Raw genomic sequence first — 15121 nt, forward strand, 5'->3', positions numbered from 1 at the left:
GAACACTGCCTTGGGGAACTCCAGCCTGAACAGGAAGGGGAGATGAGAGAAACCCATTCAGGGCCACACATTGACTCCGACGAGAGAGGAAGTCCGCCAGCCATGCGTGGAGATTTCCATGGATACCAAAGGAGGAGAGTTTTGTGAGCAGAGCGGGGTGCCAGACCATGTCGAAGGTGCGTGATATGTCAAGGGAGACAGCTCTAATTTCCTGTTTGGCATTGAGGACCTCCATCCATTGTTGAGAAAGCAGAAGCAGCATGTCCAGAGTAGAGTGACCAGGTCTGAAACAAAATTGATGATCAGAGATCAACCCATTGGAGAAGAGGAAAGATTTCATATCCGAAGCAATGATGGATTCCATGACTTTGCTGATAATTGGGAGAAGGCTGATTGGTCTGCAGTTGCTAGGATCTGTTTTTGCACCTTTTTGTGCAAAGCGGTGATGTTGGCTGATTTCCAAGCAGATGGCAGATGGCCTTGAGCAAAAGAGAGGGTGAAGAGAACAGAGAGAGAGGGGAAAGAGCGGAAGAACAGGATTTTAGGACCCGTGGGCTGATGCCGTCAGGTCCAGTTGCAGAATCAGAGTCGAGGATTGACAGAAACCTTTCCACCTTGTCAGGAGGAAAGGACACAGAGACCAGGGGCAGCTGGGTATGACTGGGTACGGTGGGTACACAGAGGGATGGGTTTGGGACACAAGATTTAGAGGCAAACACAGAGTTGAGGCATTCAGCTTTTTCACGTGCGGAGTCAGCTGTGTAGCCATTTGAGGTGAGGGAGGGGATGGAGGGGGAACAAACACCAGAAACAGATTTGACCAGACACCACCAGGATTTGGAAGAGGGAGACAGATAAGAGAGTTCGGTCTTGAGAACAGAGAGATAATGTTTCCTGGCTCTCCTGAGGGTGGACACACACTTGTTTCAGGCTTTGTGAAAGGAAATGAGATTTCCTTCCGTTGGATTTGCTTTCCAGGAGACGAAGGCAAGTTGTTTCTGGGCAACAGCCTCACCACAAGATTCCGTGTACCATGGACGGGAGGAAGGGTATGACAACTGAAGACGAGATGGGATACATCTGTGCATGAGAGAGAGCAATTTACTTTGGAAGAATTCCCAGGATGAGTTGATGTCAGAGGCCGTAGAGATGGGAGACCAGTCCAGATGATTGATGGCTGCTTGCAGACCGTGCCATTTGGCCTGAGTGAAATGCCAGACTCTTCGACACTGAGGAGGCTCTCTGAGAATGGTCAGAGAGATGTCCACTTTAACAAGCACATGATCAGATGAGCCGATTGGAGCAGAAGAAGAGCAGCAGACATTTTCAGGGAAGTTAGTCATAACCAAGTCCAGAAGAGAAGCTGCTCCGTTGACTGAGATCCGGGTCAGGAAATTGACAGATTGTGTCAGTCCCAGTGAGTCGCAGAAGTCCTCTGCTGAAGAGCCAAGGCTGGTGAGAGAGGTACCCACACCCAGCCAACTGGCATGGTGATAATTGAAATCACCACATATGAGGAAGAGAGAGTTGGCATGGGTAGATAGAAGTTGGTCCATATTATCAGACAGCGAGATGTAGATGGAGTCATCACTGTTTGGTGGACGGTACAACACACATATGAACAAGAGGTGGGAGCGAAGGGGAAGCCGTAGCCAGAGGTATTCCTGGGGGTGAGGTGGAGAGAGGGCAGTGCAGGGCGAGTGAGGAAGAGAGTTTTTTTAATAAAGATAGCAACCCCACATCCAGGACGAGGCTCAGGTCTATCATAACGGAGGAGGGAGTAACCTGGGAGAGATACTAAGGAATCAGAGACATCATGAAGGAGGAAAGTTTCTGTTAAGCAGATCACGTCTGGTTTGTCAGAAGCAACCTGTATGGAGAGATCAGTCAAGTTTGAGCGAAGGCCCCGGATGTTTGAGGTCCATACCGTTAATGAAGAGGAAGGGGGAGCATCGGATACAGAACAGGGGGGGGGAGGGGTAGGGTAAGATGTGGAAGAGGAGGAAGTGGTAGGGAGAGCTGTTGAAGGTGTGTCAGAGATGTCAGAATAGCTTGGAGAATGGGAAGGATGGGGCGGACAAAAGGTTTGATGGTGATTGGGTGAGACACAGTGAGGTGCTATTTGAGGAGGGGGAAGAGCGAGGCAGAAGGTTGGGGGAGATGAAGGTGAAAGTTGGAAGGGGGAAGAAGTGGGGAGGATGCTTTGAGGAGGAGGGGTGAGAGGGGAGTCTCGGAGGGGAGGAGCGAGGGAGAGTCTCGGAGGGGAGGGGTGTGGGGGGAGATTAGGAGGGAAGGGGCAAGGGGGGAGATTTGAAAGGAATGGGTGATGGGGAGGATTTGGAGGGAAGGGGCAAGGGGGAAGACTTGAAAGGGATGGGTGATGGGAAAGATTTGGAGAGGAGGGGCAAGGGGGAAGATTTGAAATGGATGGGGGATGTGGAAGATTTGGAGGGGAGGGGCAAGGGGGAAGATTTGAAAGAAATGGGTAATGGGGGAAGATTTGGAGGGGAGGGGCAATGGGGAAGATTGGGAGGGGAGGGGTGATGGGGAAGTTTTGGAGGGGAGGGGTGATGGGGAAGTTTTGGAGGGGAGGGGTGATGGAGAAGATTTGGAGGGGAGGGGTGAGATTGGATTTTAGAAAGTGTACGATTAATGGGAAACGAACATTTATTGCAAAATGAGTTTCTTGTGACCTTCGAGGCAAAAATACCTTTGAGGATGCTGGAGGAGGGGTGGAGTGCAGGAGAGTTTCGGGAATGTAGAAAAGAGGAACTGTAAGAGATGGAATTTTTTTTTTGGAATGAATAGATTTGGTGAGCAAGTCAAAAGCAACCTTTTATAGAAGAAGAAGAAAAAGGTGTTATAATATACGAAAGAATACAGTTCTTCAGGGGAAAGTTTAAACATTTTAAAATTGAGCAGTGAAAACTATCTGGAGAAATGGAAAATGGAAATGGGGGTGAAACACGTGATCGAAGAACGAACGAACAAATAAGAACAACGAATAAACGAATAAGAACAACGAATAAGAACAGAGAAGGGATTTTTTATTTATTTTTTTTGAGTTGAGATTTTAAACAAGGAAGTATGGGGTGAAAGGACTGGGACAAAAACAGAGAACGAAAGTAATTGCAGCACAATCTATGGACCGCTGAGAGAAAAACAAAGCCTCAAGGTCGGACACGGTAGCCTACTAGGCCTCAAAATACGCGACACTAATTAACCGACGATTTTGTATGCAGGTATGAAAAATTAACACCGAGAATCTTACAAAGGACACACTATAGGTACACACACCGAAAGATAGATACAGTTTCGACAAAAACACAATTGTGAAAAATTACTTAACTTCGAAAGCGTGAGCGCATGGACAGCTTCGAAAAGACATGACCTCGCCAACAAAGATGATAGAGCTTATGACGATCGAGCTTCCTACGTTAAAAATAAAAATAATAGAGCTTATGAAAAAGGAAAATGTGTATTGTGTGGCGCTAAAAAGTGTCAATTCATCTCATCTAAAAGCGGGGGTGATATACAAAAAATTATATCAGGGAGTAAATTTACAACAACAGGGATTCCAGGGGAACTACATCTACCAGGGTATTCCTTCTGTGGTCCAGGAACAAACTTCGATAAAAGATTAGATGAAAATAACATGCCTAAACCTTGGTCTGAACCTAAAAATAGGGTTGATGAAGTGTGTCTGGAGCATGATATTGCTTATGGTAATACCACTACATTATCTGGAAAACATGAAGCTGATAGAGAAATGTTGTATAATTTGTCTCTGATACAAAATCCGACGTTGAGAGAGAAAGTTGATAGGTTTATCGTGAAGAAGATGATAAGCACTAAATTGAAACTTGGGCTTGGGTATCAAAAAAAACTACTAAACTCTAAAGTTCAACCGAAGGAAGGTTTATTCTAAAGTGGTTGTTTACATCTGGTTTAATTGAACAAAATAATATGCCAATTTAATTGAACTAAATAATGATATGTGATATAAGTATGCTTTAACCATTATTGATTTGAGGAGTAGATTTGCATGGGCTGTTCCTTTGAAAAAAAAAGGGGTAATACTCTCATGTCAGCCTTCAAACTGTTATTTAATATAAGTAAAAGCAAACCAAAGAAGTTATGGACCGATGAGGGGACAGAGTTGTCCAATAAAACATTCATGAATTTTCTTTAAGATAATGGTATTACATTATACAGCACCTTTAATGAAGGAAAGGCAGTTGTTATTGAACGTTTTAATCGTACTTTGAAAGAGCGATTATATTAAAAATTCACACAACTCGGTTCTCAACAATGGGTACCTATAATTCAGGATATTGTTGATAATTATAACAATGCGGTACATTCATCAATAAAAGCAAAACCATCAGAAACATTTACAAAACTAGATTATGAAAAGGAGATTAATTTAAGAAAATCCAAGTTCAAAGTTGATGATGTTGTAAGAATATACAGATGGAAAAGCCATTTTGAGAAAGGTTATACAAAGAGATGGACTAATGAACTTTTTAATATCATTGATGTGGTGGATACAGTACCTTGGACTTATAAGTTATATGATTTAAATGGAGAAGAAATCTTGGGCTCATTTTATTCACAGGAATTACAAAAGACAAAACTCAGCAGATAATTTCTTGAAAGCAATAGGTTGGCGCTTCACAATTCTCTCCTTGTACACCACTGGGGTACTCAAGGATCAAATCCTAAATAAAAAATAAAATAAAAATTCAAATTTTTTGACTCCACCCCTTTTTGACTCCACCCCTTTTGACTCCACCCACATACACTATGCTCAAATACACCAGACCTCCATCATCCCCTTCATTCACATCCATACACCACATTCATACTCCCTTATACAAGGATTAGTTTATAAGTGAATTAGTTACACCTTTATTTAATGAAAAAATTCACTCCACTCCCCTTCTCTGTCTCCACATCCACACAAGCCACACCCACACAAGCCACACCCACACAAGCCACACCCACACAAGCCACACCCATAATCCCCATCATCCCCCCTCCCCTGTGCGCCCCCACCCTTGACCCACCACCTCCCTCATCCCACCCCCACCCCTCCCCACACTCATACGGGGAGGGAAAAGGGATGGGATGAGGGGGGTGATGAGTCGTTGGTGAGGGTTACATCCCCCATTTTAATCCTTAATTCTCTTATTATAATTAAAAATTAAATAATCAAACACAAAGCAAATATAATTAATACTCAAAAAAACATGCGCTGTATTACACATTAAAATATATACAATAGGTTTCATTACATAATGTTTGTTTGAGTGAGAGAGTGGGGGATCTTGAAACACCTGAGTGGTTCTCTCCTGTAAAAACACACATAGGATTATATTGTATTGTCAATAAATAAATAAATCTCAACTCACATGCATTCATATTGGTCAGCGAGCTGAATCGTTAATTACCTGGGGTAGTCTATGATGGGTGTTTTGAACAAGAGACATCTCATCTGTGCGTACGCCGTCGTTAACCCTGAGAGTCAGGAAACAGACATTTCAACAACATCTCATCTGTGCGTTATTCGTGGTTAATACTGTAAGACAACCCCATTTAACATCATTGTGTTTCATTTTGCATACCTTTCACACAAATCTTCGAAGGATATTGGGCTATTGGATAAATTCGTTGGGTGAATATTTTGAGGAATCCACCTTGGAGGGAAGTTATTGATACACAGATTCAAATCATTATGAAAGCTTTGGCGAACAAAATGTAATTCTTCCAAGACTTCATTTGGAACAGCCCATTCTTCATAGAGGTTCTCGTCACAACAATACACCTGATCTATGAGTGTGGTTGAAATGCTGTAATAAAAAAAGAAAATAAATAATTAATCATATACAAGGCTTTCATTAAAAAGTTTAACATTGTGTGAAATTTTTCTGTTAAAAACTTACCTTTGTTGTGATGGGTCATAATATTCTTCATCATCAGAGTTCATATTAAAACTAAAGCAAGTTTTCGTTCATCTCCGTTGACTTAAAATTATGTGAATTGAACGAGCGTGGCTTTTTTATAGTGTGAAGCAGACTGCCTTATCAGCTGTCAGCTTCTGTATTGCACCACTGCCTGGCAGATGAAATTGTGTCGTGTGTGGTTAAAAACAGGAAAGGACACAACACTTTTTCATGTGCCAATGTTCGAGTATGGATTGTATGTGTATATATATATATATATATATGAATATATATATTCATCTCTACCCAACAAAAAAAATGAATATTTTTTTTTTGTATTTTTTTTTTTTTTGTATACAAGATCGAGGCTCGTGAAAGAGCTAACATTAATCACACAAAAAGACAAACCGACACACAAAACACAAAAAACAAGGGGAGCGGCAGCCAAGATGGGGAGAGAGGGGGAAGGAGACAAACACAACATTTGAGAGCAGGGACATCGGGAGGACTTGGGGGGAGGTGGGAGAGGAATAAAACATATGAAAACTGCAAGGACTCTGGGGTGAATTACCGGGGGTAGAAAAGATCAAGGTTTTCGATGGGGGAAGATAAGAGATGGTGGTGAACAGCTGTTTTAAAGACCTGGAGGGAGGAGTGGGATTGAAGGGAGTGGGGGAGTTTGTTCCAGAGGCGGGAGAAAAGGGGAATGAAAGAGTGAAGGTGAGCAGAGAGCCTAGACTTTGGCAGTTTAACCATAAGAGGGTTGCAGGCAGATCTTGTGCGACCTGAAGGAATATTGGGAGGACAGAGCACAGAGAGAGCTGGGGGAGCAAGGCCGGAGAGGAGTCGGTAGAAGACAGAAAGACCACCAACCTGCCTGCGGTGAGTGAGTGAAATTTTATATATTTTAATATAAAAATTTTATATAAAATTAATATAAAAATATATATAATTATATAAGCATATATATAAGCATATAAGAAATATATAATTTTAAATTTTAATATAAAATGACTCGTAACTTACTGTTACATATTTATGGGAATGTATGTGAATTACTATTCAGGTCTTTGCTTATCAATGTGTAGTCGATTAAGGGTTGTTGTGGTTGGAGGGTCAGGAGCCCTTCTGGAAAAAGAGACCGGAAACGGAGAAGAAAAGACACGAGGTCGAGAGAAGCGACGAGTATTCTTCTTCCTCGCCCCGCTCCGACGAGAGGTGGAATCGATATTGAGCCGTGTGGAAAAGCGGCGTTCCCGAGCCCGTCTGGCGAGAGGAGTTACCGGGACGGATACCTGCCCGGTGGACACGTCAAGCAGCCGTGGGGCCGTGCACCGACCCAGCGTCTGGCACCGTTCGCGGCACCGTCTACAAAGACGCGTACGGGTCGCACGTTGGGGCCTAACACGCATTGCAAGCGGCGTGTGGCTTTTGCCTGCTGTACAGTACCCGCTTCGCGTGGCCAAGAGGGGGCTGCAACCTTGGTTCCCGGTACGATACATGCCCGGTGGAACAACGTCCACCCGGGGTTCGTTCAACCGCCCGAGTGCGGCGAAGCCGACCATCATCTTGGTCAGGAGGGGCCCAGAGACATTGTGAGGGACAGAGACCAAAGGGGGTCGTGAGTACAAAAGGGGACACACGTATGTAAGATGGCCATCTTAATCATCTAGGGGATTGATTGTTGAGTGTGAATTGTGGATGGTGGATTGCTCGGGGAATATATCCTTGATTGTATCATTGAAATTGTATGGTATCCTTACCCTTGAAATATATCATTGAAAATCAGTTTTCTCTTGGGTGGAATTCATAGGGATTGCGTGCGAAAGCGCATATATAATACAACTTTCTGGCGAAGTTCCTCTCACGGTCCGGGGGTCACCGAGACCAGGTAGTCACCGAGGGGACCACGTAACAGAATTGGGGGCTCGTCCAAATTACGATTTGCGGATTCGCAATTGGGTCTACGTCCGGGATCTAAAATTGTATAAAATAAGAAAATAATATTTTTATTAATTAAAATTTATTAATTAAGTATTAATTGGTAAATTTTTGGGCAAATTGGGGTAAAGTATTGGGTGAAGGTTAACAGGTGTTAACGATAGGCATCATGGCGTTTGTGGCACAGAACTTTGCGGTAACCCCGAGTGAGGCACAGTTCCGAGCGTTACTAAAGTCGGACCTCTTGAAATTGGCCAAACATTTTAACTTGGAGGTCCGAACTAATTTGAGGAAGGCAGAGTTGCAGGCCACGGTGATACAATCTATGGTGGGATTAGGAACATGGGACGAGTTAGCCTGGGAGTGGCTACCCGAAGAACCAGAAGACGTTGAGCTCCGGAAACTGGAGTTGCAATTACGGAGCCAGGAACGGATCAAAGAAGAAGAAAGGAAAGCAGAAAAGGAAAGAGCAGAAGAAGAAAGGAAAGCAGAAAAGGAAAGAGCAGAAGAAGAAAGGAAATCAGAAAAGGAAAGAGCAGAAGAAGAAAGGAAAGCAGAAAAGGAAAGAGCAGAAGAAGAAAGGAAAGCAGAAAAGGAAAGAGCAGAAGAAGAAAGGAAAGCAGAGGAGAGGAGAGAAGAGAAACAAGCAGAGGAGAGGAGAGCTGCAAGGGAACTCGAAGCAGAGGAGAGAAAAGCAGAAAGGGAATTAAAGGAACGTGACATGGAGCTTCGGCAGGAAATTAAATTCAAGGAGCTGGAGTTAATGAGAGAACGGGGAGAGGCACCACCCTTGCTGACGGGGTCGACACCTAACCAGAAAACCTGGGATGTGGGCAGACATGTGAGGCTGGTTCCACCGTTCAGTGAAAAGGAAGTCGCGAAATTTTTTCCACACTTTGAGAAAGTGGCTCGACAATTAAACTGGCCGGAGGAGGCCTGGACCATACTAGTGCAAAGTGTGCTGGTGGGAAAAGCTCAAGAGATTTATTCGGCGCTACCAATGGACCAATGTGCAGATTATGAGGTACTGAAGAAGCACATCCTCAAAGCCTATGAGTTGGTTCCGGAAGCTTACAGGCAAAAATTCAGGAATGCCAGGAAGAGGGAGAGTGAGACCCATGTGGAGTTTGCCAGAGTGAAAGAAAACATGTTTGATCGGTGGTGTGAGTCAAAAGGAGTCGGGAAAGACTTCGAAACATTGCGTGACTTGATCCTGGTGGAGGAATTTCAGCAGTGTGTCCACGAGGACATCAAAGTGTACCTGCAGGAAAAGAAAGTACCAAAGTTGTGGGACGCAGCCACCATGGCAGATGATTATGCCTTAACCCACCGAATAGGGGTCCACGAACCTAACTCCTCGCCTAGATCTCCGCAGGGGAGGTGGGGAACAGCAGGTGCGGAGAACGACAATACATGGCGGCGGCCTCGAGAGGATTATGGGGACAACGCGGATACCCCACCTGTTCGAAATCAGAGGGATGCGGGCCCAAGACAAACTTATATTTCGGGGGGCCCGAGGCAGACCACGAGTTTTTCCTCCGGGCCTACTTGCGCTTTTTGCAAGAAACCTGGACACTTGATGTCCAGTTGTTACCGCATGAAAAGGGAAGACCCAGAGCGGAGTCCAACTATTACGACTCCAAATGCAATGGCCATTGTGAGAAATCGCCATCAAAAGGGTTACCAACCATTTATTTCAGAGGGGTTTGTGGCACTGGATGGAGCCTCGACTAACCGGAGACCGGTTAGGATATTGAGGGACACAGGAGCACATCAATCTTTAATGCTTGAAGGCATTTTGCCATGGTCCGAGGAGACGGCAACGGGGGATAGTGTTCGTTTACAGGGGATCGGGGGCGGTGTTAGTGCTCCACTTCATGTCATCCATTTGGAGTCCGATTTGGTGTCAGGACCGGTCACCGTCGGTTTACAAGCCACACTTCCTGTAGAGGGTGTATCTGTGGTTATCGGGAATGATTTGGCCGGGGGTCAAGTTTATGGTAACCTGAGGGTTGGTAAAGAGCCCAGCAGGGAAAATAACACCACACCAGCTCGGGATGGCGACAAAAGTACCAAGTTATTTGTAGGGGGACTGAACTTCAAAACAGAGGAAGAAGTTCTGACCTCTGTCTTCAACAGATATGGGCCGCTGGTGGAAGTGCGGTTGGTAAGAGACAGGGAAACGCAACAGTCAAGAGGGTTCGGCTTTGTCACGTTTGCAAGCACAAAAGACGCCAGAGAGGCAGAGAAGAATTGGAATGGCAAGGATTTGGAGGGTCGGACCATAACAGTAGGGAAGGCATTTTGTAGGCGTCGAGAGGTCTACAGGAGAGTGCAACTGGGCGGTGGTTTTGGTGGTGGCCGCAATCAATATGATTATGGAGGCTCCCTGAGTTACGGCAGCTCCCGAAGGAAGGATTGTCAAAGTAGTGGCCGAGAAGGAGACCGCTATTCATGGGACTACAGTGACAAGCGGTCCCACCATAATTATTAGGGAAGTTCTGAAAAGCTGAAGCACTGAATGCGGCGGAGCCGCCGAGCCAAGATTCCTACACGGATTAACCGTGAACGCCACGTTCCTAAAGGCGTCCAGGTAGTGAACTTTCATGCACGGACTAACCGTGAACTCCACGTTCCTCAAGGCGCCCATGTAGAGAACTTGCCTGCATGGACTAACCGTGAACTCCACGTTCCTAAAGGCATCCATGTAGTGAATACTCGGCTTGGCCTCCCGGAAAAAGTGCTATCGAGTTGCTTAACTTTGGATCTTTGATCAACCCCTTAACCTTCATTCACAAGAAACTGACAGTCAAAGTCAGAGGGTCATGAGACGGAGTTTGGCTTGGCAGAAGTCCAACGGGAAATTGAACATGTAAAGGGCAGGGACAATGTCGTTGCTGGTGCTTTGTCCAGAGTGAATTACCTTTGAAAATCTCTGGGGGTTGTGTGAAATTTTGTTGCTTTATTTTTAAGTGATAACTGTGCCCGGGGGGAACTGATAATGTGGGGGGGGGTTGAGTTATCTGGTTTGTTTATCCAAGTTGGCCGGCAAAGAAAGTTTTCGCTGGGTTCAACCTTTCTTTCTTGAAGGGGGGGAGTGTTACATATTTATGGGAATGTATGTGAATTACTATTCAGGTCTTTGCTTATCAATGTGTAGTCGATTAAGGGTTGTTGTGGTTGGAGGGTCAGGAGCCCTTCTGGAAAAAGAGACCGGAAACGGAAGAAGAAAAGACACGAGGTCGAGAGAAGCGACGAGTATTCTTCTTCCTCGCCCCGCTCCGACGAGAGGTGGAATCGATATTGAGCCGTGTGGAAAAGCGGCGTTCCCGAGCCTGTCTGGCGAGAGGAGTTACCGGGACGGATACCTGCCCGGTGGACACGTCAAGCAGCCGTGGGGCCGTGCACCGACCCAGCGTCTGGCACCGTTCGCGGCACCGTCTACAAAGACGCGTACGGGTCGCACGTTGGGGCCTAACACGCATTGCAAGCGGCGTGTGGCTTTTGCCTGCTGTACAGTACCCGCTTCGCGTGGCCAAGAGCGGGCTGCAACCTTGGTTCCTGGTACGATACATGCCCGGTGGAACAACGTCCACCCGGGGTTCGTTCAACCGCCCGAGTGCGGCAAAGCCGACCATCATCTTGGTCAGGAGGGGCCCAGAGACATTGTGAGGGACAGAGACCAAAGGGGGTCGTGAGTACAAAAGGGGACACACGTATGTAAGATGGCCATCTTAATCATCTAGGGGATTGATTGTTGAGTGTGAATTGTGGATGGTGGATTGCTCGGGGAATATATCCTTGATTGTATCATTGAAATTGTATGGTATCCTTACCCTTGAAATATATCATTGAAAATCAGTTTTCTCTTGGGTGGAATTCATAGGGATTGCGTGCGAAAGCGCATATATAATACAACTTTCTGGCGAAGTTCCTCTCACGGTCCGGGGGTCACCGAGACCAGGTAGTCACCGAGGGGACCACGTAACAGTTACAAAAAAATTATAATTTTTGTATTCAAGGATACTTACAAGAAAAGGGAGTTACATATTACATTCCTTATGAATTGGAACAAAGACATGGGAATTTTGTAATTAGGAACTGGCCTTATACTGATTTAGCGAAACCCACAAATGGAGACTTGATTAAAATATTAAATAAAAATCAACTTCTCAAAGTTATGAAATATAAAACTCTTTTAGAAATTGTCAACAAATCCTATTGGTATCCTATTATGAGAAAAATAATTATAGATACAAGAATATCCCAAAATCCAGATGAATATATGTATAATATTTTGTGGGGCTCAAACCCCAGAATATCAAGGGGAGAGGAGGAGACAAGGGTAGTACGGATATCACGAGTAACAAGGGAAGAGGAGGAAAGGGTAGAAGAGGAGGAAAGGGTAGAAGAGGAGGAAAGGGTAGAAGAGGAGGAAAGGATAGAGAAGGAGGAAAGGATAGAGTAGGAGGAAAGGGTAGAGGAGGAGGAAAGGATAGCGGAGGAGGAAAGGATAGCGGGGGAGAAAAGGGAAGAAGAGGGGGATGAATGGATAGCCAAGGAATCAAAGGAATGGAAACCAGGAGTGACTACATGGAAATAAGGAACAGCTACCAGATGATAATGATGATGGAATTGTTAAAAATAATTTGAAATTAAATAATTTGAAACTAAATAAAAAAATTATGTATCAGAAATATATGAGAGATTAATATTATGACAGGTAATACCCCCCCCCCCCCCCCATCTTCCTGTTGTTAAATCGGTTTGTATTCCATGACTTTGTATATATATCTGATTTTCTGCTTTCTTTGTAATACAAATCATCGCTTTGCTATCTTTTTTTTTTTTTTCCGAACCCATGTATTTGTTGTTCGCAAATTGTGCTTCCACATATCTTATTATACTCGCCAAGTGGGTAATATTCTTCTTTACGGGACTTATTCAAATCATGTAGGTCTTCTAAGTTTATTGAAAAGAGCCAATTATATCCTAAATCAAACATATTGTGGTGGTTTTGGAAATAAAGGCAACCCCCCTTTTTGTTAGTTGCACCACAACATGTAGCCTCGCTTTAGCCAGTTATTTCTTATTAAATGTGAAGTATAGTCTCCTTCCCAGTGTTAGTATGCGTTGAGGCAGGTAAGTAAGGGTAGGCCTCATTGGGCCTGGAATGCCATGTGGCGGGCTTAGGACAAGTCGAGGAGGCCTGAGGGAGGAGCCGGAGGGCGTGGCTGTTAAGCAGCAAACAGCCAATGGGAGCTAAAGGGGAGTGGTGAACAACAGCGGCCAATGAGAGCTAAAGGGGAGTGGCCAGCAACGGCCAATGAGAGCTAAAGGGGAGTGGCCAGCAATGGCGGCCAATGAGGACTAAGGGGAGTAACTGATGGGGGGCTACCACGACACGTGACCCCCGGCGGCCAGTGGAGGCCCGTGGAACATTCTAGTGGGGCTCCAGGGGGGATATAAGACCCGCCCGGGACCCCCGAGCTAGCTCTCTGCCCCTGCTCTCTCTGTGGCCTGGACCCCGAACTCTCTCTGCCCCCGCTCTCTGCTGCCCCCCCGCCCGTTCTCCCTGGCTCTGGTCTCTCTTTTGCCCTCGCTCTATTGGGATTCAGGCCCTCGCAGGATTATCTCTCTCATTGGCCCTGTACTCTGATGATCTCCCTGCCTGGACTCCCTGCACGTGTGCTTTTGCCTCGCTGACTTCGTGACATGCTGTGTGCTTTCCCGTTCATGCACGCTGAAGCCGACGTCCCTGCCGCGAACATCCTCGAGGGGAAACGCCCAACGAGCCGTCCGGGGCGAACTGCACTAAGCGGCCGCGCTTCATGCACATCTTCTTCTTCCTCACATTCCCCAAGCGAGTCAGAGGGCCCTTGTCTGGGAAACGTAAGTAAGGACTGTTAAGTTTCTCTTCTCTGTCCCTTTTCTCTCACCAGTGTACATTTTGTGAATAAACCTGTGCTTGTTTCCAACTTGGCCATTTCCGTCCCATCACCATTGGCCTCGCATTGCACGAGATAAAACCGCTCGATCGGGTTCATAGTAATTAACGGCAAGAGTTACGCAACACGCAAACCGCTCGGGCGTATCAGACCAGCGTGACTCGTGCGAGGTCCAGCCCCCGTCCTCACGGCGGCGTGTGTATCAAAGGTACTCGGGTAGTGACCGGAAACCCTTCCACGCGCTCGCTGCGGGTTTGGCGGCTGTAATTGCTCAGCAATCCGTCCTCCACGAGTATAGCATGGGGGCGGCCTCGTGGACTCGAAGCTCGAGGGGGAGAAGGGCTTAATCCCCCCTCAGTACGTCGACGGGCTCGAGATCCACAACAATATCATACCCCCATTTATCAATTATCATATTAACTATGCCTCCTTTTTTATAAAATTCAATTTTTATTAGGTTATTAAATTTAATAAGGAAAGGTGTTTGACCCACAGAACCAGGCGTTGTATTTGTAAATTCTACTTGTTTGGTAAAAAGTGCTGTTTTATTTAAATATATATATTGGGATAAATCACCCAATCTCACCAAGTCATTGTCATCTTTGGGACCCGGATAATTGGTTAGTTTATAAGTATTTTTCATATTAATATTTTTAGTTATAATATATTTCTGTTGTTCAGCCTGGGCCTTTGTATAATAATTTGATAAATCAATACCAAACTCTTGGGGTGCTCCAGAGATTGAGCCATCTTTTCCAATGTAAGTCATTTTAAATAAGATTTAAAATAATATCATAAAAATTTTCATTATTGTTGTGGTGAAATAATACGTATAAACATAATTGCCCACAACATTTGGAATTTACTTCTTGGACTTGAAATGTTTGATAAACACCATTCTGTAAGAAGTTAATTACTTCAAGAGGCGATGGAAGTCCATAGCTATCGAAATAATATTTATCCCGACTATTATGAATACAAATCCAATGAGACCCATTCACATTATTATCATCTAAATTCATAATAATATTCGTTGTATTTTTAGGTATCTACGGTAATTCATCTCTCATACAAATAATTACGTTATCGAGTTTTAGTTTTTTACAATATTTATCGAGTTCTATATTTGATGTTGTATTCTTTCCAATATATTTAAACCACTCCTCCATTTTATTTATGAGAAAGATATACTCCATTACCCCTTTTAGTTAGTTTTACACCCGCCTGTGCAATAGAAGAAAGCATATCTCCAAATAACAATCTCGCTTTATCAGGTAGGCTTTCAAG

At 44.8% G+C, this 15121-nt stretch overlaps 1 long non-coding RNA gene across 1 annotated transcript; it reads right to left on the bottom strand.

Annotated features, from left to right (window-relative positions):
- Nucleotides 1-4238: 4238 nt before the first annotated feature.
- LOC137419522 (uncharacterized) lies at nucleotides 4239-6095 on the bottom strand. The gene is made up of 4 exons (XR_010982909.2): nucleotides 5946-6095; nucleotides 5628-5852; nucleotides 5454-5520; nucleotides 4239-5354 (listed from the first exon to the last, which is right to left on the bottom strand). It is a non-coding gene; the product is annotated as an uncharacterized LOC137419522 (long non-coding RNA).
- Between the last annotated feature and the right edge of the window lie 9026 nt (nucleotides 6096-15121).

This window comes from Myxine glutinosa, chromosome 1 (genome assembly GCF_964187855.1).
Source record: "Myxine glutinosa chromosome 1, kmMyxGlut1.1, whole genome shotgun sequence".
NCBI lineage: Eukaryota > Metazoa > Chordata > Myxini > Myxiniformes > Myxinidae > Myxine > Myxine glutinosa.